This window comes from Tyto alba, unplaced genomic scaffold, assembly GCF_018691265.1.
Source record: "Tyto alba isolate M040663 unplaced genomic scaffold, T.alba_DEE_v4.0 Super-Scaffold_9, whole genome shotgun sequence".
NCBI lineage: Eukaryota > Metazoa > Chordata > Aves > Strigiformes > Tytonidae > Tyto > Tyto alba.
The window spans coordinates 39,945,997-39,968,736 of record NW_024881330.1 but is presented as its reverse complement, the minus strand read 5'-3'; positions in this window follow the sequence as shown (position 1 = coordinate 39,968,736).

Below are 22,740 nucleotides of genomic sequence, written 5' to 3'. Positions count from 1 at the left end.
ATTTGTGAAAAGAGAGCATTGTGAGACCTTTGGCTCGGGGAGGAAAGACTACAAGCTCTGAGCTGAGACCACAAGGAATCTGCAAATGAAATCAGACTTTAGGTGCTTCTGCTTCTCTGTCCCAGGTGACTCTTGCTCATAATGAAATACCAGCACACTCTCACTGAGCATACCTTGTCTTAATGGGGTTAGTTATTCTGTGTGCGAGGCAGCTTCCACCAGCAGGAATTGCCATAAAAAAAAAAAAAATGGACAACTTTCTATTATAGTAATTTCTTTTATAAACGAATTACAATTCAGAACTACGTTATGCCCACACAAATGTCACTGCTGAATGTATTGGTTTTTAACGGAATTTTACTTTGAGGCACCCCCTTTCTCCTGAGGGAGGGCACTGCTGGCTGGCTGCAGCAGGAATCCCAGTGTAAGGTGTGAATTTTTGGTTGGCAGCTGCCAGGACTGAGCGTTTTGCATCAGTTATTGCTGCTTTGGTGAAATAAGGTTAACAAGCAGAGAGGTGAGCAGGTGGTCAGAGATAAACAGGTGAGGGAGCACATTTCTGCAATAAAAGGAAGTCTTGGGAGGGAAACCATCCCCCCCTCAAATTTCTGCTTCATTAAGGTGATTTCAAACTCGCTGTGAAATCAAGGACTCGGTAGCTGATCAGCGCAAACAAAAATAATCCAGGTGGCAAGTCTGATGAGATATGACCTTGTTCAAAATCAATAGACTGTTCCCCTTCCACCGAGCACAACTGACTCTCGAATGAGTTTACTTCAACGGAGGCATTTCCCTCACAACATTAACATTTTAATTGCTTGTGCAGGATTTTCTGGAAAATTAACCCAGCGATGGTTGAGCACAGGCAGAGGATGCTCGGCGGCAGGGCTGGGAGCGCCGGCAGTGCTGCGGGGAGCTGTAAACACATACTGCCACCTAAAGGAAAGAAACCCTGGGAAAAACAGCAGAAAGCTGCTCCCTGTGCCTCTGCCAGAGCTCGTTAAAACAAAGAGGCTTAATTTTCTCTTCGCAGCCTGCCTCCCTGGTGCCTTCCCAAGGGCTGTCTCCCTGGCAAAGCAGGACAACTCCCCTCGGCACCCCGTACCCCCCGCCGCAGGACCGCGCACGCGACGGGTGGGCACCGGGTAACTCCTGAAGTTTTCCCAACTTCTCTGGGTGTCTACGGGGTCTCGTGGCAGGGCCACGAACGAGGCGCAGCCAGGTCGCGTGCCCGGGGAGAGCTGCCGTGCTCGAGGAAGGCTCTGCCAGGGAGCAGGACCCCCGTGGGCGAAGCACCACCTGGGCCGCGATGCACGGCTGTGGGAAGTGGGAAGAAAGCTCAGGCCAATGCGTCAGTAACGGGCGGATGGGGAGGGTGGGTGGCAGCTGAGTAGGTGGTCTTCAGATCCTGTCTGATTCTACTTCATTATCTAAAGTAGATTGCATAAATGCCAAGGGGACAGGACCGAGATCTGCTTCAGCCCAGCTGAATATCTTAACCGCTGGTGCTAAAGAGACAGGCTTCTTTTGAATGGTCTGTTTCTGGCTTCATAAATCCCACATTCCTGCCTGCACAGAGGAGGCAGGCAGAAGAAGAAACTATTTACAGAGAATATATTCCCACCGAGTATTCCCAATCAGTTCGTGAGCAAAGCCTGTGAAAATAAAGGGATGGGGGGAAGGGGAAGGAAATCTTCCCCCTGCCTTCTGTAGGCTTGTGGAGCATAAAGGGAAGAACCCCTTCCAAACAGACGTACGGGCAATGCCGAACCACAGAGTTGTGTCCTTGAGGTGTGGCTAACGCGTCAGCCAGCGGCGGCTGAGCAGACGCTGTGCCGAATCACCAGCAGTAAAAAAGGGTGAGTTTGGGAACTCCCCATGTTTGGGAGTGCCCTCGGATTTCCCAGCGAGTGGCTGCCAATATGGCATTAGCACCACGCCTGCCGTTAATGCTGCTGACAGGCTGAGCCAGCAGGTGAAGGCTGAAGGGGTGCGGAGGCACGCGTGGCTGCTCGCTGAAAAGCAGCCTGTGCAGGAGGGGGGCTGAGGTGAGGCGTGCTGGTGTGCATAGCAGCCCCTTTTGGTGGTTTGAAGGCAAAGTTTTGGTGTTTTGGGGCACTTCTGCAGGGCAGTAATAAATATTTCCTTATGTGCATGCCCGTAGACAGACTTACACGCATACGGTGCCTCCTGTCTAAACTCTGGCTGCAGTTCATTACCTGATGTCTGACTGCAAGTAATTGCTTGCACCCAAAGGTCTAGCGTTGCACATTGCCGTCCCTGGAGGGATGATGTCCTGGGGAAGCAGGAGGTTATGCACAGAAAGCAGCACCCCGATGAGGGGTCATAGCCAGCACATTCCTGGGATTCTTGCAGGGCCAGCCCAAATCTCCAAGTCGGGTGAGAGGACTTCTGGTTTGGTGGGACATTGGGCCACTGTTCTCTGAAAATCAAACTCTTAGCAGCTCACAGCTCCAGGAAAGCTCTCCAGTCAAGCTGCAAAGTTGCAGGCAGAACGGATATTATTTTCTCTTATGCTAGTTGTTTTCATTTTAAACCTGATCGTGGTCTCAGCAGCCCTACTCAATGTGCCCATGGAGCACGTTTAAGAAATGTCATTGTGCTGTTCTATATTGTAGTTTACAGCCTTGGAAGGAGTATGGAAAGTGCATGCTGGGAAGCAAGTTTCTCAGACTAAAAGGAAAATGAATGAATGTGGCTTTTCTTCTACAGAACTTTAATTTTATTTGTGAGAAGTTCTTCAAAATTATGTATCTCTGTTTGAGGGATTTTTGTAATACTATCTTGCTTTGGATGCTATTAGTGAAATACACTTTTTTTCCTTTTGATGTATAGATGTGTTTGATTTTGTAAGCCAATGAACATCTATGTTGAGGTAGGGTTTTCAATCCCATACAGCATCTGTGTTTCCAGTGGAAGGCATCTTGCTCTCTTCCATGTCTATGACATTGCTTAATGGGCTGGAGGTAAATGGAACAGGGTAGGAATGAAAATAAAAGATGGATTCTCAAATGGGTTAGGATACTGTAAAGCACTGTTTGAAAACCTGAATACAGCTTCTCATTAATTAACACTGCAGTTGTATGGATGTGGTCATAATAAGTGCTGGAAGGGGCACTGTCCTGCAGGGAGAGCAGCTCACAATTCTTCAAATAGCTTTCTGTGTAGCCTTGAACAAAAAGCCGTTTACTCCTCTGTGCCTTAATTTTTACATCTGATTAGAGTCATTATGATTAAAGCTGATGAAACATTTTCAATTCAATGACTGGAGAAGTTGGTTCTGGCTAAAAGGACTAAAGGAAATATTCCACAGCTGTTCCTCTGATGGGATCAAGCCAAGTTGTCCATTTCTATAGAACAAAAAAGGATTTATTTGAACTCCATCTTTTAATTTCATGTTATACTCATGTACAAATTACCCTACCATATTATTCTATTGAATTATTGAATATAGTCTATATACACTGTATGCATTAAAGCATTTCAATAGCTTGCTTTAATGTTTTTTACATTAATTCAGTGAACTGCTTTCCTGTTTGCTAATGAAATGTTTCAGCTTTCTTAGAGCTAAATGTGGCTTTTACAAAATTATCTGGAAGTTCCTTTCTACTCTGTACCTTCTGATTTTGAAACACTTTTGGAAGTATTGGATCCTCCATTGGTGATGTTCCTTCTGCTTGGAAGGTGGCTAGAGCCAAGAATTAGGTACTCTAGGCTGTGACAAAGTGCTGCTAGTGACTGTCCATAAGGCAGAGTATCGGTACCTCCCTGGCACCATCTGCAACAGTAATGGCTCAGGATTGTCCCTTTACATGCCAGCCACCATCCAGTTTTCTGTCATTGCTTCTCCCAGTACAACTCATTGGCAAGGTTGGGAAGATAATTGTAATAGAAAAGAGTTATGTCACAGAATCGTTTAGTCTGTAAAAGACCTTTAAGATCATCAAGTCCAACTGTAAAACTAGGACTGCCAACTCCCACTGAACCATGTCCCTAAATGCCATGTCTATACATCTTTTAAATACCTGCAGGGATTTAACAATTTAGGGACAAAAAGCTTGGTATGACTTTTCCTACGGCCACTGGTCATACCATTATGGGTGTCTTAAAGCTCTGTGGAGGATCAGGACTTACAAACTCGGATGCAGCCCTTCTCCAGACAGGTGATACCCACAGGGGCAGAGCCAGTATGTCTGCTGGGTGCCAAACGATGTCGTGTGGGTGCTGTGGCCTCTTGGGAGTCAGTGTAAGACTCGTCACTCCCTGTCCCTTGATGATGTTAGTCCCGCCTGATGACTTCTGTGGAGGGACTTTGACGGGACATGGCAGAGGGGAGAACTAGACACAACATGAGTTTTCCTTCTCTTTTCTTAGCATAACTAGTTTGCAGCCATGACTAGATGGCCTAGGGCTGGAAGGCTGTGTAAGAGCACCACGTACATCCCAGAGGAAAACCTGGTGTTGAAGAATAGAAAAGGTGGGCTCAAGGGAATATATATCTGTGATTAATCTGTTCAGCCACTGGGTGCCAATGTTGGCTCATATTTGATAATTGGAGACTTTTTGCTATGGGAAGAGGGATTTTTTGAAATCTGAAAGAAGATGTAATTTTGGAAGGTTGCAGAACCTGAAAAATATCCCTGAGACTGTGTGACTTTTTGTTTGAGCAGACCTGGAAATGGAGTGCCAGGAAGGCAACTGTGAGGGGTGGGGAGACAGAAGCCCTGGTTTAACAAAAGAAAGAGTGGGGCCTTTAATGAAATGGGTTTTCTGAGAATTATGAATCTGTGAACCTATGTCTTGTAGTGATTAATGATGAACCACTATTTTAACTTTGGATCAAATAATGGGTTGCCTCTGAAAAGCTTCATTAATCACCGTTAGAAATAGGCCTGCCAATTCATTACTTCAGGGTAGACATGAGCTGAACAGTTCAGCAAATTTCAGGATTGAGTGAACTCTAGGCAGGGGCTGGTTAAAAAGAAAGCAGGGGTCTAATCTGTGTTTCAATGCTTTGGGATTTATGAGTGAAGAATATCCTCTCATTGGCAGTTTCCTCTTTCTTCCCCTCCTCTCCCACAAAATCTTTTTGCTAATTGTGGTCTGGCCACAATGGACAGAAAAAACACGGCATTCGGGGCTGTGCCTGGGCCAGATTCTTCTCCCAGGTGCCCAGATGAGGCTCCCAGCTGAATCACTAGAAATTGCATTGCCTGTCTGGGGGCAGAGCCTGGCCATCCTCAGCTGCTGTTTTTCACTTTGCAGCCTTCATCGGAGACTAATGCTTTGCCTCTGTGCATTTCAGTGCAGCAGAACATTTGCAAGAAATGCATTTGCCCCCTTTTTAAAAAACTGCTGTCGATAGTAAGAAGCTTCTGTGCTTTTGATGTGATGCAAGATTTTTATGCCATCTGGGATATATTTTAATTGCTGTTCCAGGAAGCTAAGGACTGGGATACCCAAGAAAGTACAGCTGATACTCCTTGCTTGGGAAGAGATCAACTCTTTTTTTTTTAAGTAACGTTCAAATATCAGCCAAGAGGCATACCATGCCTCCGTGCTGTCTGCACCTAACTGTACTGGACAGGGAAAAAGAAGGAGGTGGAAATTAGTGCTAGAATAAATTTTTTAGCAAAAATTAATCTGGTCCCAAAACATTAGTTTTGATCAACAGAAATACGCTTCAAAGATGCAATAAGACCTGCTTGAGTTATTTAGGTTAGAAATATTTCCCTTTACTCCTGCCAAAAAAGAAATGGAAATTTACTTGCCCTGCCCTCATCTCTACCCCCAAAATCTAAAATGCTTTGATTTTTCTTTAGTCACGCCAGCATATCCAAATTTGCTTCAACTGTTATTAACTAAAAATTTCTCAGAGATAAAACTCATAAATTTTTCAGTTTGTCCTACTTGAAACTTTCACCCAAAATGATCATTTACGCAGTTTCAGTTTCCTGAAAAATATGAGTACTTTTGTTCAGGACTGACCGAACTTCCTTGAAACAAACAAAAAAGTCATTTATTCGCACAGCTGGAGATAGAGAGGGAAAAACATCTGGATGTGAGAAGGGGGAGAAAGTGTGCATTGGAAGGGAAAAAAACAGTAAAAGGACAAAAGGTTATAAGTAGAAAAAGGATTGATATGGGGGTTGGACAGTGTGTCCAGGGATTATGTGAGGAGGGCTATAGAAAATGTGCCTTGAAAGAGAAATGTAAATACGGTGATGGAAAGGAAGAGGGGAAGACTGAGATGAAAAGATAAGGAAAAAATAAAAATGGAATAAAACACAATAAACAAATGGAAAGCAAAAATAATGAAGAAAACTCACATCTGAATGAAACAAAAGAGGGAATAAACATAAGAAAGAAACATGCAGTCTAGAAGAACAAAGCTAAGAAAGCAGACGACAGTAAGGGATACGCTGAAAAAGACTTAGGAATTGAAAAATCCTGGAGAAATATATTGCAGAAAAGGAAAAAAAAAAGTCCTTTTTTGAATCCTGACCACTTCTCAAGCAGCTCTAGCTGCAGTGAACGCGTCGGCACAGCAGCCCCTGGCCCCTGAGACTGCAGCATCCCTGCCGCTGGAATCCGCATGTGGGACACGCCAAGGCTGGGGGAGAGCTGGAAGTAACATGTCAGCACCTGGGTCCTGTGTTAATTCGATGCATCAGCACCTCGCCTTCTACCAGCTCATTGTTTCCAGATGGTGCCTGAGCTCTGAGCTGGTATTTAAGGCATTTAAGGTCGCCTTCATTAAGTTTCCTTGGGGGCAGGAATGAATTCACCTTTCACATACGCAGAGCTCAGTGACAAACTCTTTGGCATGTTGCAGCGCTGCTGCCGCCGACTGCTTTGTAAAAACTGACATGCCCGTTGAGCAAAATGGTCTGGTTTTCATTGTCTCACCAGCATCTCATCTCATGCAGCGTGGGGGAGGAAAGACACTGGTTTGTGCTGGGCTCCCCTGCCCTTGTGGAAGGGAGATGCATTAAGGGGCTGTTTTCCAGGCCCTTATGAGCAAGATCCGAGCTCTCCGCTCTCTGGGAACAACCCCAGCTTGGACCCACAGGGACAAGGTTGGGGGATAAGCCAGTCTTCTCTCATCTTTCACTCTGGGGTGCAAGCAAGTCATACTCTGGGACGTATGGACAGCAGTGGGATTTCAGACCTGCCCTCTGAGCTCCCGGCTGAGGTGGCAGCTGGGCACTTTCAGGTGAATTGCCCTCAGGACATTATTATGTGTCTCCCCAGTACGTGGGTATTTTAGCACTTTGAACTGATCCCCTCTCCCCAAAGTCCTGGAGACACCCCAGGGCTGTATGTGGCCCAGAGCACATCACATACCACGCGGGCACCGGTGGCTCTGGAGCAGCCTGGCCCTGAGCCCACAGCAGTGCAGGCAGGAGCCACCCCAAAAACAGGCCCCTGCTTCTCACAGCACTGGCCTTTCACACTGAAGACGTGGACTGAAGTTGCATTTATGGCAGCAACTAATGGAGCATCTTTTCATATTTCTCCCTTCCCCCATCACACTCATTTCTGGTGTTTGGCTGAAATTTTAAACACTTTTTTTTTTTTTTTTTTAATTTTATATTTTCAGGTTTGCTTTATGAACACTTTTAGACATAAACTTTAATCACTGAAAGCCTGAAAGGAAAATCCAGGTGTGAAGATTTAGGTGATGTGAAAAAAAGACTGGAAGCAATAAGCACTGCTTCTTAATGGGCTGACTTGTTCCTGTTGGCTTACTCTGAATAACCCAAGTGACCAGTGTTGTGATTCAGTTTCAAGTCCCAGCTCTGCTGAAGTTAATACTGTGGCATTATCAAAACATCAGGCAGAGAAATGAAGCTAAGGGTCTTTCTCTTCTCTTATATTGGTTTAGCTCCACTATTAGGCATTGATTACAGCCCTGCTCTCACCAAAGGCTCTTGTTATTAATTTCAGTGTATCCCAAATTGTTCACAGACTTCAAAGGTAATACTGTTGTCTTGTACTGTCAAAGTTAAGGGATAATCAGGCAGAGATCTAAATTCTTGAAGTTATTGAGGTCTGTATGGTCTCAAAGGGAATGAGAAACCTATATTTAGCCTTTAGCATTTAAGGGTTAGTCAAACATCAATAATTTTGATTTCCAGACCAATACTGGATCACAAATATATCCCAACTGTCTGTATTTTTAGAGAAGAAATGCATTTATAACCATAGAATTTGTCAGGTCTTTGTTTCAACTTGTCTTATAATTAAAGCTTTTGGTCATAACCGTCAACACATACATGATCAGATCGCTCCAGTTTTAATGGTAGCACTGCATAAACTTCTGACATATTATGAGAGGCATGTACCTTTATATAGCATTCAAGCTCTCAAAGTATAGCTTGTATCTTCATTGTCTTTAAGAACAGCATCTGGGAAATCTTCATCTAGTATATGTAGTGACTCATAGTAACTCGGAAATGTGCTGTGACCCTTTCATCTGCAGGGTGTGGAGACAGTCATCTTGTGGGAACAGGCGTCTACACATCCTTGTTTTCAGAGTTAACAAAATTAAATATCTCTAGTAATTCTGAAACTCTTTGGCAGCAGAGGAAATCTGATTGAAAATACGTGCTGCAATTGATGTTACGTTACTGAAGTTTGGAACATTAGGTTGAAGCTCACGTGTAAAATTTTAAAATATTCTTAAAACAGTTCCATTAATGTAATGAAAACACAAGTGGAAAAGGAGTTATTGTCTTTGCAGTTGTAAAGTTATATACACCTATCAGAAATTACTGAAATCAATGGCCACAGAAAAAGGCAGTCCTTTTAAAACCAAATCTTTCGTTGTTTTCTTAACAGAAAGATAAAATTTAGTATTACTGATAATGCATGAAACTTTTATTCTACTGAGAGTGTATGATGAAATTTTGAAAACAGATAATGCATAATTTTCTATCATGTTGCTGTATATACATAACTTTGAACAGAGTGGCGAGTACTTAGAGATCTGGGTGTTTTCAGACTAGAGGGCCTTGAGAGCTGCATACTAAAGTACCTACAGGACTGACCCATGGGATCTCCCAACTATGGCTCCTTGACAATTTGTGAAGATGGCTGTGATGCTGTAACACCAGAGCACAGTTCTTAAAAAAAAAGAATGGGAAAAGGATATCCATTAGCCTAATTTTGACTTCCTTACAAATACTGGCATAAATATTGAAACAGAATATTTATTAGAGCTTGGAATGTAAGAAGACGCCAAGGAATGATCCACATGGAATTGTCACTAACCAATCATATATCAAACCCATCTTGTTCACTTTACTGTAGGACACCAGGCCTTATAAGTAAGTGGAAATGGCAGATATATGCAGTGACTTTTGCAAAGCTTTTAACATTGCTTTTCATGTCATTTTAAGGAAATGAGATTTACATATACAAGATTTAGAGTAGATACAACACCATCCAGAAAACATGCTATTTAGAGTTTAGTTAGCTGAGCAAGTCCTTGACAAAAGCCAAGAATATATAGAGTTCAATTCTGCAAGGGTCTGATATTATTTAATATTTTCATTAATAGTTTGGATCATCCAATAAGGAACAACATAGGGTTTTTTAAGCTTTCAGATAACATGAAGATGGGAAGCACTCGGGGAAGAAAGAAGCTGACTGGAAAAATTGTCTTGATAGATTGGAGAAAAGAAGTGAAGACAGAATAAAAGCAATAGAAAAAAGTGCAAAATACTGTATTTGGATAGAAGTAATTTAAGAGGTGCTTATAGGGTAAGATTAGCTACTTTAACATTGGTTAAGTATCAGTTCTCTGGAAAAAGGTCTGGGTTTCTGAACTGAGTATGATTTAGCATTAGTATGTTATCACAGAAAAGGCAAACATGCACTGCAAACTAGAGAGAAGTCTGTAAGATATAGGAACTATGATTTTTTTTCTGTACTACGAGCTCAGCTGGACCACTGTGTCCAGATTCAGGTATTGCACTCCAAGGGAAATCTGGGATAATTGCAGAAAGCTCTGAGAAGAACAACAAGAAAGGTCAGAAGTCTATGAAACATGGAAGATAAAGTGAAGTGAGACTGATAGCCTAAAGCAGAGAAGATGAGGGGAGGTCGGGGAAAAAAGGAGACAGGATATTATAACAGTTTTGAAAAAAAAAGAAAAAGATACTGATGCAAGAAAGAAAAGAAAAATCTGTTCTTCATCTCAAATGTGGGTAGGGAGAAGAAGTAGAGTGCCTGAATACAGCAAGGGAGCTTTAAGTTAGACTTTAGGAAAACCTTAACTTTGCTAATGCCCAATAATAAATTTCCTAGTTATGGAGTATGCATCACTGAAAGTCTTTTGCGAACAGGTAAGATGGATGTCTGTCAGGAATGAATGATCTAGTCTTGAGGCAGAGCAGTAGACGGCCACCCCTCGAGATGCTTTCTGAACCAATCTGATTTTATGGTACTTCTTTGTTGCCCTCACAACAGTCACCTTGCTATTTTCTATGTTTTCAAATCTCTTAGAAAAACACAGGAATTATTATTTTGTTTCAGTTCATTTACTTGTGGTCCTACATTTGACAATCAACCACCAGCAAGCACTTTCTCAGTGTTCTGTTATAAACTCATCAGTAATTATTACTATCTTTACTGAGCGATGAAAAATCATTTCCTCTCTAACTCCAGAAAGCAAATGAGCATAAAGACCATTCTTGTTTCTACTGTGTATCATGAATTGTTGATGAACACTACTGGCTAAGTATAACCTTAGCCCATCTAAAAATACAGAAATAATATTTACACTCAGCTTTAGACTGTGATATAGGGATCAGTTTTTATGCTCTGTCCTCTCTGTGATTTGAGCCGGTGGATTCAGGTACATTTGGTATTTAGCTCCCAATATCTTTACAGAACAAAATTGAAATCAGATACCATTAAATTGAGTAGACATAATATTATTTTGGAAGTAGACTAATGCAACTCTCAAAATGCATTTTGAGAACATAAGTTTGCATTTCAGTGGCAGCTGAAGTAATTTCCTGCATTCAGACTATAAAGAAATTGAAAACGTCTTAGTTTTAAATATAAACTTCTATTGCTTGAGATCAAATACGTACTATAAGAGGGATTTAAGTCCAATGAAATCTTCAGGAAGATATCTCAGATTCATTCTCTTGGAAGTCCTTCTGGGAAAGGACAGGGAAAGACTTCTCAGAATACTCCTCTGAGTTGCTTTCTGGTCTTTTTTGTATACATTTCTAGTCCTGAAACATTGTGTTCAGTGTAGTGATCAAAATTGTGTCCTATTTTTTGAATAAGTTTCCATCTCATCTCTTGTCCAAAACATACTTCCTCTAGCTCTAAGATCAAGGAGGGCCCATCCATTTCTGTTTCCCATCCTCCCAAATGTCAACACTGTCCTCAGTTGTTCAGCACTCTCTGACAGCTACGTCCTCCTTACTTTACATTACTCTTTCCAGGTAAATCTTCTCAAGATTAGTAAAGTTTCTACCTGGAAATCTGGTAAGGATCTGGCTTGCTACCATTTTCCAGACCTGGACCTTGCTACAGTGTGCTACAGTGCACGTTAAACTATTGTGATGAATCATTAGTACACAGCTGTGACAAGGATTTGCTATTTACATGACCATTAATTAACCCTTCTAGAAGTAAGTTTTCTTCTTTCTTGCCCTTTCCTTACCCTTACACTAAATTACAAGTACAAAACCAGAAGCTTGTGGTAGAATCATGTTTTAACAGGCAAGCCTCAGAAGTGAGGTTACAGACATGATTTTTATTGCAGCTCTTCAGTCTGATCCAGAGTAAGGGTGACGCCAAAAGAGAATTAAAAGAAAAATTGTTTTTCAGCCTCAAGGTTGTTTTTGTAAAAAGAAAACACCTACTTTGGAATTTCTAAGGCTACAGTGAAAGCAAGGTTTAACCAACCATTACGTTGCTCAGTGTTGCTCTGCAAACCTTTGATTAATTGATTCAGCCTTCTCCTCACTCATGTGACAAATGAATGAAGGGATGGCCACTTAAAACAAGGGATGAGGAGAGAGATCATTCTTTTTGGGAAACTGAAATGAAAGAGCAATTGTATGGTCAAGAGACAAACAAGGTTATAATTTAGAAACAGATCATTATACAAATGTTATTTGATAATTATTAGTGTTTGGATTGTAATTCTACTTTTATCCTATTATTAATGACCAAAATGAAAAAAGAAAAAAAGGTCTTTTTTTTTTTTTTCTTTTTTTTGAGAAACTAACACATGCTAATAATGCTCATTGTTTCCTTGTGAAGAAAGGCCCAAAGAGAATATCCAAAAATAAAACAGAACACTCAAAGGTAACAGCAAAGGACAATTATGTTAATTAGAGGTCAAATCCTGAAGCACTAAATTCATTAAAACTTATAGGCATTACCTAATGGGTAACCACTAGATTACAAGATAAGGCTTTGTTTTGCACAGTGAATCCTGGATTCTTCATTGCACTGCTGAACAACCCTGGCAGAAAAGGTGTTGAGAGCTGGCATCCAGATCCTCACCAGGCTGTGCTGAAGGGAGGTGAGCATTTCATTTTCCCAAGTAAAGGAATTAAATGAGATTGGTTTCATGGAAGGCACCTACAGGAGCTGTGGCCAAAATACTGGGTCATACCCCCTGATATGGTCAGGGTGCCTTACTCAGAAGAGAGGTGTGAGACAACATGCACTCACAAACTAAGCCATGTAGAGGTGTCTAAGTCCTTCTGGGCTTTAACCTGCAGTCCTTCCTCAGGCTTCGTCTGAGCCTTACACATGCAGACTTCCCAGTGAAGCATCAGGAGTTGTTTTTCAGACATTGAAAGCCAGTTCGTTGTGTACTTGGAGAGAAAATGACATGAATCATACTGAAAATGGACCCTGGAAAATGTCTGACATGCTGCATGTATCTGTGCAGAGCCTTGAAACATTTTTCCAGGCAGAAACCGTTAACCGGGGATGAATCTTTTTCTTTTGAACATTTGAACTATCACAGTAAGCCTATTCAACCGAATAAAGCTGCTCTGTTAAGAATAGGAAGGGTTGTACTGGAGTAACTGGAAAAGTCTAGAGACTGTGATAACAGAGTAGTTGAAACAGATGACAAAATCATTATACAGCAAGCATAACTCTCAAAATTAGAGTAAACCATCATTCTTTGAATAGGAATGGTGGTGAGTGTAAGGAGGGTGGGCCTGGCTGACAGCAGAGCCCAGGACCTGCTTCCCTGCCTCGAGGTATCGCAGGGCACGTGGGATGATGACTTTCTGAGGGAAGGAGAGCAGAAAATTTCCTTGCTTTTGGTCCACGACTGAGGAGCAGAGCAATGAAGAAGAGCTGAACTCGGGGATGTGCATCTGCCCCTCAGAGCAAGCCAGCGGCAGAAACCGCGTTCGTCGCTTCTTCGCATCGAGGACCAAATGCTTTCGAAAAAAACCTGACCGGATTCCCGAAAGTAAAGCGTCGCCGCTTTGCTATGATGAGAGATGCTTGAAAACCAGCGAGAAGGGGAAAACGTCGCGCCTCGGGGAAGCACCAGCAGAGGTCAGCACAGCCGGGAGAATGGAGCAGCCGCCACCGGGATGCTGCTGCTGCCGGGATGCTGCTGCTGCTGGGATGCTGCTGCTGGGATGCTGCTGCTGCTGCTGGGATGCTGCTGCTGCTGGGATGCTGCTGCTGCTGGGATGCTGCTACTGCTGGGATGCTGCTGCTGGGATGCTGTTACTGCTGGGATGCTGTTACTGCCAGGATGCTGTTACTGCTGGGATGCTGTTACTGCCAGGATGCTGCTGCCACAGTAGCAAGGCTGGTGGGGCGGCCCTTTCGGCACTGCTTCGTCCCGCCGAGGAGGACTTGGAGTTGGGTCCTGCTAAGTGCATTAACAGCATGCACCGTCATACGTTCTAGGACAAAACACCAGCAAATCCTGGTAGTTTCTTTATTCTAGCCTCGTATGTGCCTTTCAAAATAAAAAAAATATAGCACTTCATATGAGAAAAAAACACCAAACACCTGAATTCTTTCACAGCAATAAAACTTTCTCTACAATTCATATAACATGGAGAAAATCACATTTATCACTCTGTTAAGATCCCCAGCCTGATGCACCTTTTTCTTTCACAACACCAGCTCTCACAGATCATTGTAGATATAAAAGCCAGAACATCATTCATCAGACTTAATCAGTAAAACCCTCCTTCATAGAGCTGTTTGTCCCAGGAAAGCTATGTTTCATGAATCATCTTCTATCTGGATTCCTTGATTTAAAGGTATTGCAGGAAACTGGATATCCCTAATGTAAGGTGATACATCACTCCTGTTTCTCCTGAGAATGGTCTTGAAACCTGGGTTCCTTCCAGATCAAATGATGGCAAATGTCAATAAAAAGTGAGATGTAAGGATATGAGATGCAGAAACATACACAGAGCCTGTTTCATCTCCTTATGAAGCAGAACAGTGCAGCTAAGAGAACCTTGGTATGTAGCAGAGTTATGTGAGCTTAAGGTTATTGAGTTATGAAATGAATTAATAACCATAGTGATGCAGTTTAAGACAATGTAAGTGAAAACACTCCAGTGATTTCCTGGCTGAAGAGAGATGCAACTGATTGACTGCTTTGGTTAAAATCATGTGGATCCTTTTCCACATCCAAAGAGGTTGGGTTACTCTAACATCCTTTATTTGCACTGTAAACAGACATGTAGATCTGTGTTTCTCCAGGATAAATTGTGAGACACAGCTGTTTTCCATAATATACGTTCTATGAGGCTGGAATTTTCTGAAGAAATCATAAGAACATCGAAGTGAAATTATATTTCATCCTAGAAGACATAATTATAGAATTGGGTAACTTTACAGTGATTAATTTCGTCACTGGTGTATCATGCAAAGACAAGAAGGAGGCATATAGCCATCATGAATTCTGTGCAAAGACACTTTGGGGTAACTTTGTACATGCTGCCACACCAGCATGGCATGGTGCAGCACTAGAGATACTAACATGGGACTGGAAGATGTAGAGCTATTCTAACTGTGTTCTCCATCTCATTTGATGTTAACCAACCCTTTGCATTGTTATTTAAGCATGCAATATCTACATGTCTAAATTGCTTGCTGTTCCAGAACTAGCTTGCCTGGGACTAGCTCAGATAACTTTGCCAATCACTGTGTTGCACACTATGGGCATCTCCCTCACTTGAGTCCCCAAAGAACAGAACAAAAAGTTACCAGCACCCAAAGAAGTATAATTTCTTACCAGGATGTGGTAACTTCAAAATGGATATGGGCATCTACTTTGAGCACCCTTTTTGAACCCAGAGGATTCTTGTAGACTAACATGAAACAGAAGTCTGTCTACTATTATTTTAAATATTGGTCAACCTGAAACATGTAGTGGAAAGACTGGGTAGTCAGAAAGCTGAGACAGGTATGAAGGTGTCACCATCAGATGGTGGTGAGACCCAGGCGTTGAGGGGCAGAGGGAGGTGTCAGTTGTAGCTGTAACCACAAAAAATTATGCAAAAACTTTTTCTGTAGGCTAAATCCATAATAAACCCTAACAACAGTAAGATGCTGGTATTACCCAGACACAGAAATGGTTTTGGACTACAAAAATTTTGCTCACTTTTCCTCAGTTTTCCTATAAAAATTCCATTGTTCAAAGTAACTGTCAGCAGACCCAGAGAGTGGAGGTCACAACAGATTAAACCGAATTACAATATCCTTGTGTGTGTAAAATGCGTCACTTGTCCCTTTACGTGAAAAAAAAATGTGTAGAGCTGGATTTCTCTGATGCTCAATGGTGTTTGAGGCCTCAATTCCCTGATAGGAACTGAACAAAGAAAACTGCATCTTGAAGAAGTTATTTAAGTCTGAGATAGGAAAAAAAAATAATGCAGCTTATTACCATTAGTTTTCTTTTTGCCTGAAATCAGCAATGTACAATATTTTTTTTTTTCTGTGATATAAACAGAATCAGTATTTGCTTGATAATGTAAAACATCCTAAATGACAGAGGTTTACCAGTAACAGATGATGAATAAGACTGAGGGTTGCAGAGAATAACTGCTGTATAATGGTAGGGCTCATTCCTCCTATCCTAAGAAGAAACATATGACATTATTTCTGGATGTCCAAGAAAACTGCTGATGTGCAGTAAAACAATTAATAAAATTACTTTTCCCTCTATTATTTGGGCCTGCATGAGACTGGACTACTGACAAAAATATGCCTGTGATCTGGCACTACTGATATAAACGAAGGAGCAACCTTGGTTTTTTGCTGATAACTATTTATGCATGTAGCTGGGGTTTACTGTAGTACAAAACCCCTGCAACTCCTCAATATACAATGATGTGTGAGAATGAGTTTCTCTGAACACAGAGAAATACGACATTACTTGTGGCTGCACAACTGAAAATGGAGTCTGTGTATTTCCATTATGTCCAAAAAGGAAAAACCCAGTCTCATATATCAAATGGAGTCAAAGATACTCCTTGACATGGATTAGTTTATATTAAAGAAATGTAGCACCATGCATCAGAGAACATTAGTGAAACCTGACCTCATCCATCATTGGCTCTCAGGGAAGTGTAGCCATATCCATTAGTTTCATGAAAATCCAGACCTGAGCATCAGTTATGTTGGGTAATCCTTGCATCATATAATATTACATTAGAAATAAATACAGTGTGATAAGTTAGTATAATTTACTCCTGCTAAAATCAACACAACTGTCACTTGCCACTCAGGCAATCGTGTTACACAAACAAATGCCAACAAAAAAACCCCAAACCTCAAAACCACAAAACAGCTGTCAGTCAGGACATATTTAGGAGTTGCAGCCTTAGATTTCACCAGTGCTTCTCATCAGGGAGTATCACATAGGCTGACTATGTTTCTGATGACGCCAATGCAATGACATGGAATGACAATGCTGAAGAGTTGAACTTTCCCCTCTTCAACACCACCCCCTCTTTCAAACCTATCTCTATCTTTATGAGAGCCGGACCCAGCTGTGTTCAGACAGGCAGGTCTTATGCCATTTTAGATCCACAGAGTCCTGGCAGGGATGGCACTGGGCTCATGGGTTTGCAGCGTGCTAGGGCTGCAACTGTATGCCATATAGGGTAGCTTAGTGTCTCTAAAGCAACACTGTCTTGCCTGATTTCAGAGGACCTCGACCTGGGCATCAGTCCTTTACTGAGCAAAGGGTTAACAGATTAACAATGCAAACTGGTTGACTTGGGTAGAAAAATTAGTGATGCTGTATATAAAATGTCTTATATAAAAACACATGTCAGTCTTGGAAAAACACAGGGTCACACATCAAGGAAAGACTTGGGAAGTTTTATTCCATAGTTTCTCAGATGGATTGTGTTTTTAGACCATGGCACTCGCTTTCCAGTTCCCAGTATGCAGCTGTTTTGCAAAAATCCATTCTTACCGGGACAGACAGGGAGGCAGAGGGCCAGGGTAGCAGTCTGCCCTGGGTTCCTGTTGTGAAAGAAGCTTGGATTTTCATAGTATGGTACATCCTGCTATGTAAATGATGTGCCTCAAATTTTGCCTTTGGGCCTTCTGGAACCTCTTTGTGTCCCTGAGTCAAGTAACCCAGCTTCAATCATCAAGGTACCTCAGAGAAAATTATAATAGGGCATCATTTTATAATTAAGAATGGAAATTCAGTCTCCCAAATGGTCATGAAATTAATCCCTTTTCATCTAGCGTTTTCAGAATGAGAAACCTAGTCTAATGCATCTCTTGACAGTAGCAACAAAATCATCATCCATCACTTTGCACCAGGGAAGTCCCTTCATTTGCTTCATTTTCAGTCTGGGAATACCATCTTCCCACAAATGAATGAACATCAGAAAAACAGCCCTTCAGATAAATTGCCTCCTGGGGATATATATCTTTAGATACTGCATTGCATTCATATATTAGTACTATATGCATTATCTTTCCCATAAGATGAATAAAGTCTCCATGCAGCAGAAATCACTCTGTGTATATTCACTTTATGATCAGGATAAACCTGCTCCATCACTTTTAGTGTGGGAATTCTGATTGGAAACCAGGAAAGCACCGGAGGACAGGAAAATCTTCTTTATTGCAAGGCAAAGTAAACGTAATGGAATGTGTAGCTGACAGCCCCATGTAGAAAAAAAAACCTACCATAACAACCCTGCACAAGCACTAAACATACAATCCATTTTAAATAACCTTGATGTTGTCTCCATATGTTGAGTACAATGATGCAGCGATAAATGATATTGAGGTTGGGAACCTTTCTAGAGAAACAAAATCAAATATCCTTCAGCAGAGAGATTCTTTGCTTTCATTCAGCAAAGAAATTTTGCCTCATGTTTATGTTTGCGGAGGAAAAAGACCCAACCTATTATTTACCTAATGTTTGCTTTTGTAATCTAAGAAGAATATGAGTAAGGTCTTTGAAAATAAACCATATTAGTGTTCCCCCAAACAATAATAAGTAACAGATTACTGTAACTGTAATTGGGTGTCAGATAGTCTTGGAAATATTTTTAAGGCAAAAAGGTAGATCAGGATCAAGACTATTATGCATTATTAGACTGCAAGCGTTGCCTAATACAGTACTGTCCATGAAGGGATCTTGGGCTCAGTTGTATTGCATCATTTCAGTAAAAATGCACCAAACTGGATCACTTAATTTAGAGGAATTCAGACACAGCCATTAGTTCAGATCAAAGAAAGTTCCATCTCCTGTCCTCAGTGTATGTCAAAGGATTTGTCCTCCACTCTTGTAAGAGTGAAAAAATTCCTTATGGCTAGAAAGGAGAGTCTTTTCTTCATATTGTACCTAGAACCAAGATGCTGTACCACACAGTGCCACAAGTTTAATTTTACTTGGCACAAAACTTCTGAGAATAAATTTATCTAACTATATATTTCCTGTTTTGACCAGAGGCACAAAAACTCATTCTTGCTTAGTACCTGCCATAAATGAATTTCAAGCTTAGATTCCAAGTTGGAGACATTCAACTTCACTCATCTTAGAGAAAAGCAGGAACATGTAGAAGCTGAAGTGTAAACATCTGTCAGACCTTGCTCATGTCAGCAATAGGGCTTAAGAGCTCAAATGATTGTCTTTAATAGAAGGATCAGCATGGTCCTGGAGAAAAACAGATGAGGAAATATATTGCAAATGGGAGGACTGTTGTACTAGTATTAAAAAAGGTGTTTTTCTCTCATTCTTAATTTTATTTAATTAAATACATGTTTAGTGAGTATATATACTGAGTTGAATAAAAGATACTCCAGTGGAGGGATTTCTCACACTTGGAAGAAAAAAAACAGCATACAGTCAAATAAGATATCTCTCTAAAATGGGAAAAACTACTTATTGTTCTACGAGAGTTCTGATGCCAGGTCCTTGAGTCTCACTGCTTTGTTAGATAGTTGTAATGAGGTCTGTCTGTCTGCGGGGTGTGATTGTCACCTCTTACACCCTCACAGACAACTGGAATGCAAATTGACATTTGTTTCAGCTGTGGTTTACACAGGTATACACCAGGCTACATTTCACCTTACATTGAGGGAAGCTGGCTTTGTGTTTGTGAGCAGTTCAGCAGGGGTGGGTTCAGCATGGGTTGGCCCATGGCACCCACAGGTGAAGTGCAGGAGTCAGATGGACTCTCCAGAGTCCAGTCCCTCCATCAGCTGGTAATTTTGCACTGGAGTTCAGTACAGATTTGGTAGATTGCATTCTCTTAAAATCAGAAATATAAGAATGAACGCCTCCCCTCCTGTGTAGAAAACTGTCTTCTTGTATTGAGACAAATATTGCCTCTTCAAGGCCTTTAAGCAAGGCATTGAAGAAACCAACAATAAAACTGCTTCATCAAACAGTTTGTGTCATGTCAATGATCTTTGGTCTCTCTTGCCTAAACATATATAATTAAATGGTAGCACCATCCATAATCTAATATCAAGGAACTCTGTCTTCAGGTTTCTCATTCTGTATGTGAGAAATGGATATTAAATATAACTAGATCGCTGAAAAACACTAAATCTTCGTTCAATTTACATAAGGAAAATATGACTCCATGCTTCACTGAGTGCTGGAAAAACACATGCATCACCATAGATGGGGAGAGGTCAGCAGTTACATTTTATACTCTTTATTCTGGGGAAACATTTCTCCAGGCATCACTTTTCATTAAAGATACCTGGCTACATGCATCATTCTGCAAAATGTAGAGTGGGTATAATAAATCACATTACCAGAGGGAGATGCCACCACACAGTACACTAAAGAAATGCTACCTCATGATTTTGTTTAATATTGAGGAAAGGTAAATCTTTCACATCGCTTAACATCATGGGAATGCAGCCTGGAAATGAGCAACCTGGACTGGGGGAAATAAGAATATTTCAAATCCCTAGCTAGAATAGCATAGGAATAAAAAGCATGTCATTTTTCAATTACAAATGTTAGTTAAATAATTTATTATTGCTACCCTATCTCAGTCTAAATGGTTAACTGAGTTACACTCTCTTGTCTATTTCTACCAGAGGTGTAGCTGATGGCATTTTCTAGCTCTACCATGATAATCTTGTCATGCTGATAGGGCACAGGTTGAAGTCTTGTTGACCAGAACACAGGAACAATTTTTTCAACTTTCTGTTCCTAGCTTCCCTCCTTCCATTCAACACTTTTAGGTTTCTTTCTTTAGAAAGCCCCTATGACCACATGGCCTTCCATGGGCCAGGCTCCATGTGATTGAGGTCTTCAGCTCTGGTTTGTGGAATGAGGACACTGCTATATGTTGGTTCCTTTGAGAGATACATGTCTCCAGAGCTCACCAAGTTTTTCTTTGTAATAGTTGAAATTCATGGCCTACGGAAAAGATTGGAAGGAATGGGGTTGTTTACCCTAAGAGAAGAAAAAAATCATAGGGGCTAGTGATAACAATCTTCCTGTACAATAAAAACTCTAGTGAAGATAAGAATAACCTGATGACCATGTCTGCAGTGAACAGGGTATGTAACACACTGACCCTGCAGCAAGAGAAAGTAAATGTAACACTAGGGAAACCTTTCTATACATAAAGATAGTGGCACATGGGAAGAGTCTGTTCATGAGAAAATATCTCTGTAATAAGTCTTCTAAGTAAAAGCTGATGCCGCCCTGGGGAATAAGGTTTGGACTACATGGCCTCTCAAATTTTATATTATAGTTTTATTTTTATCTATCTCTAAAGCAAACATGACATAGTCTTCAAAAAGTTAAAATTCTTTTGCACTGTACTTTTTTCTTAGGCCATGTTAAACTTTTTGAAAACTTTTTGAAAACTTTTAAAGCTGTAGAATGACCATCAGAATTAAAGTCATCCCATAAACTCAGAGCATCTTTTTCCAGTGGACTCGGTACAATTCATATCTGTACTCATCACCCACCTTTTTTTTCCCCCACATTGTACACGAGATGTTGTTTCAAATGTAAAGCTTCCCCATGATAGACAGAAAGGGGATTCAAAAGTGATTTCAAATGCCATTTCTAGTCACGTACAATTCTGAAAGGAAGATTTTCTCTCTGATAAGTTTTTCTCTCTGGAAAGTTTTATTTTCATTGTTGAACCAGGTAAATTAAAATTTATTTCCTGACATCTCTTCCATATTTAATACAGTCACATGAAAAAACAGATGCTAGTTATTTGTGGCTAACCTGCCACCTACCCCATGAGAAGGAGGCATCAGTGTTACTATGCTGTGCTCATCTGTGAAATTATGATACTGTGGATTTTGCAGTTGTTTTTGAGGGACTTGACCTTTGGAGTTCCTCAATCCACAGAACCCTTCTAGGGACACAGGGTGTGGCCTGACCATAACAATTTTCCCATTCACATAGTGACATTTGGCTGTTGGGGTCAACTATGACCACCAGTTGCTCCTTTCAGATAGCGTGCGACAATTTACCCTTCAAGTGGTTTAGACTTCTGTTGCAATCAGTCATATCATCCTCTGGAGTCCACTGAGTTGTGGTGTCAATAAAGTCCTGGGCTGTGCATAACACCTATGTCCCATGGCATGAGGCTCCAAGACAGGAGCAGTCACCTACAAGAATATTTGCCAACACTGAAGATGCTGAGGCACATGCAGGCCATGAAAGTGTCTTTCCTGTAGCAAACCTACAAATACAAGTCTCAAGCAGAAGCAGAGTATTTAAAAACATAGTTAGTCTGAGTGGTGATCATATCTGTAAAAATCAACCCTGAAATACACCATTAGTGATGCAGTTTCTTTTAACTCTAAAAGTTAGTGGTACACATATTCTGTTTGACTGCATTTAAAATCTCTTCAGGCTTTCACTTTAAGCAACTACAGGAAACCTCTTCCTCATCTGCTATTTTACACAGTAAAACATTTTATAAGAAATAAAAGCCATAATATTAGTGTATTAATGCCTGCACCACAGCAAACTACTTTCAGTAACAGATGTCAGACTCAGATCTGCTGCAACAGATCTTTTAATAGTGTTTATAGTTTACTTATCTTCCAAGAGATTTCCAGTAAATATGGACAAGAATTTGTAACCACTTTTTTTTTTTTCTTTTCTTTCCATTGTATATCCAAAGTATCTCTGACTTTGCCATTTATGGGTTATTGGTTTTTATTATTATTATTATTATTAATTGCTGCAGCAAAATAACAGCATAACTT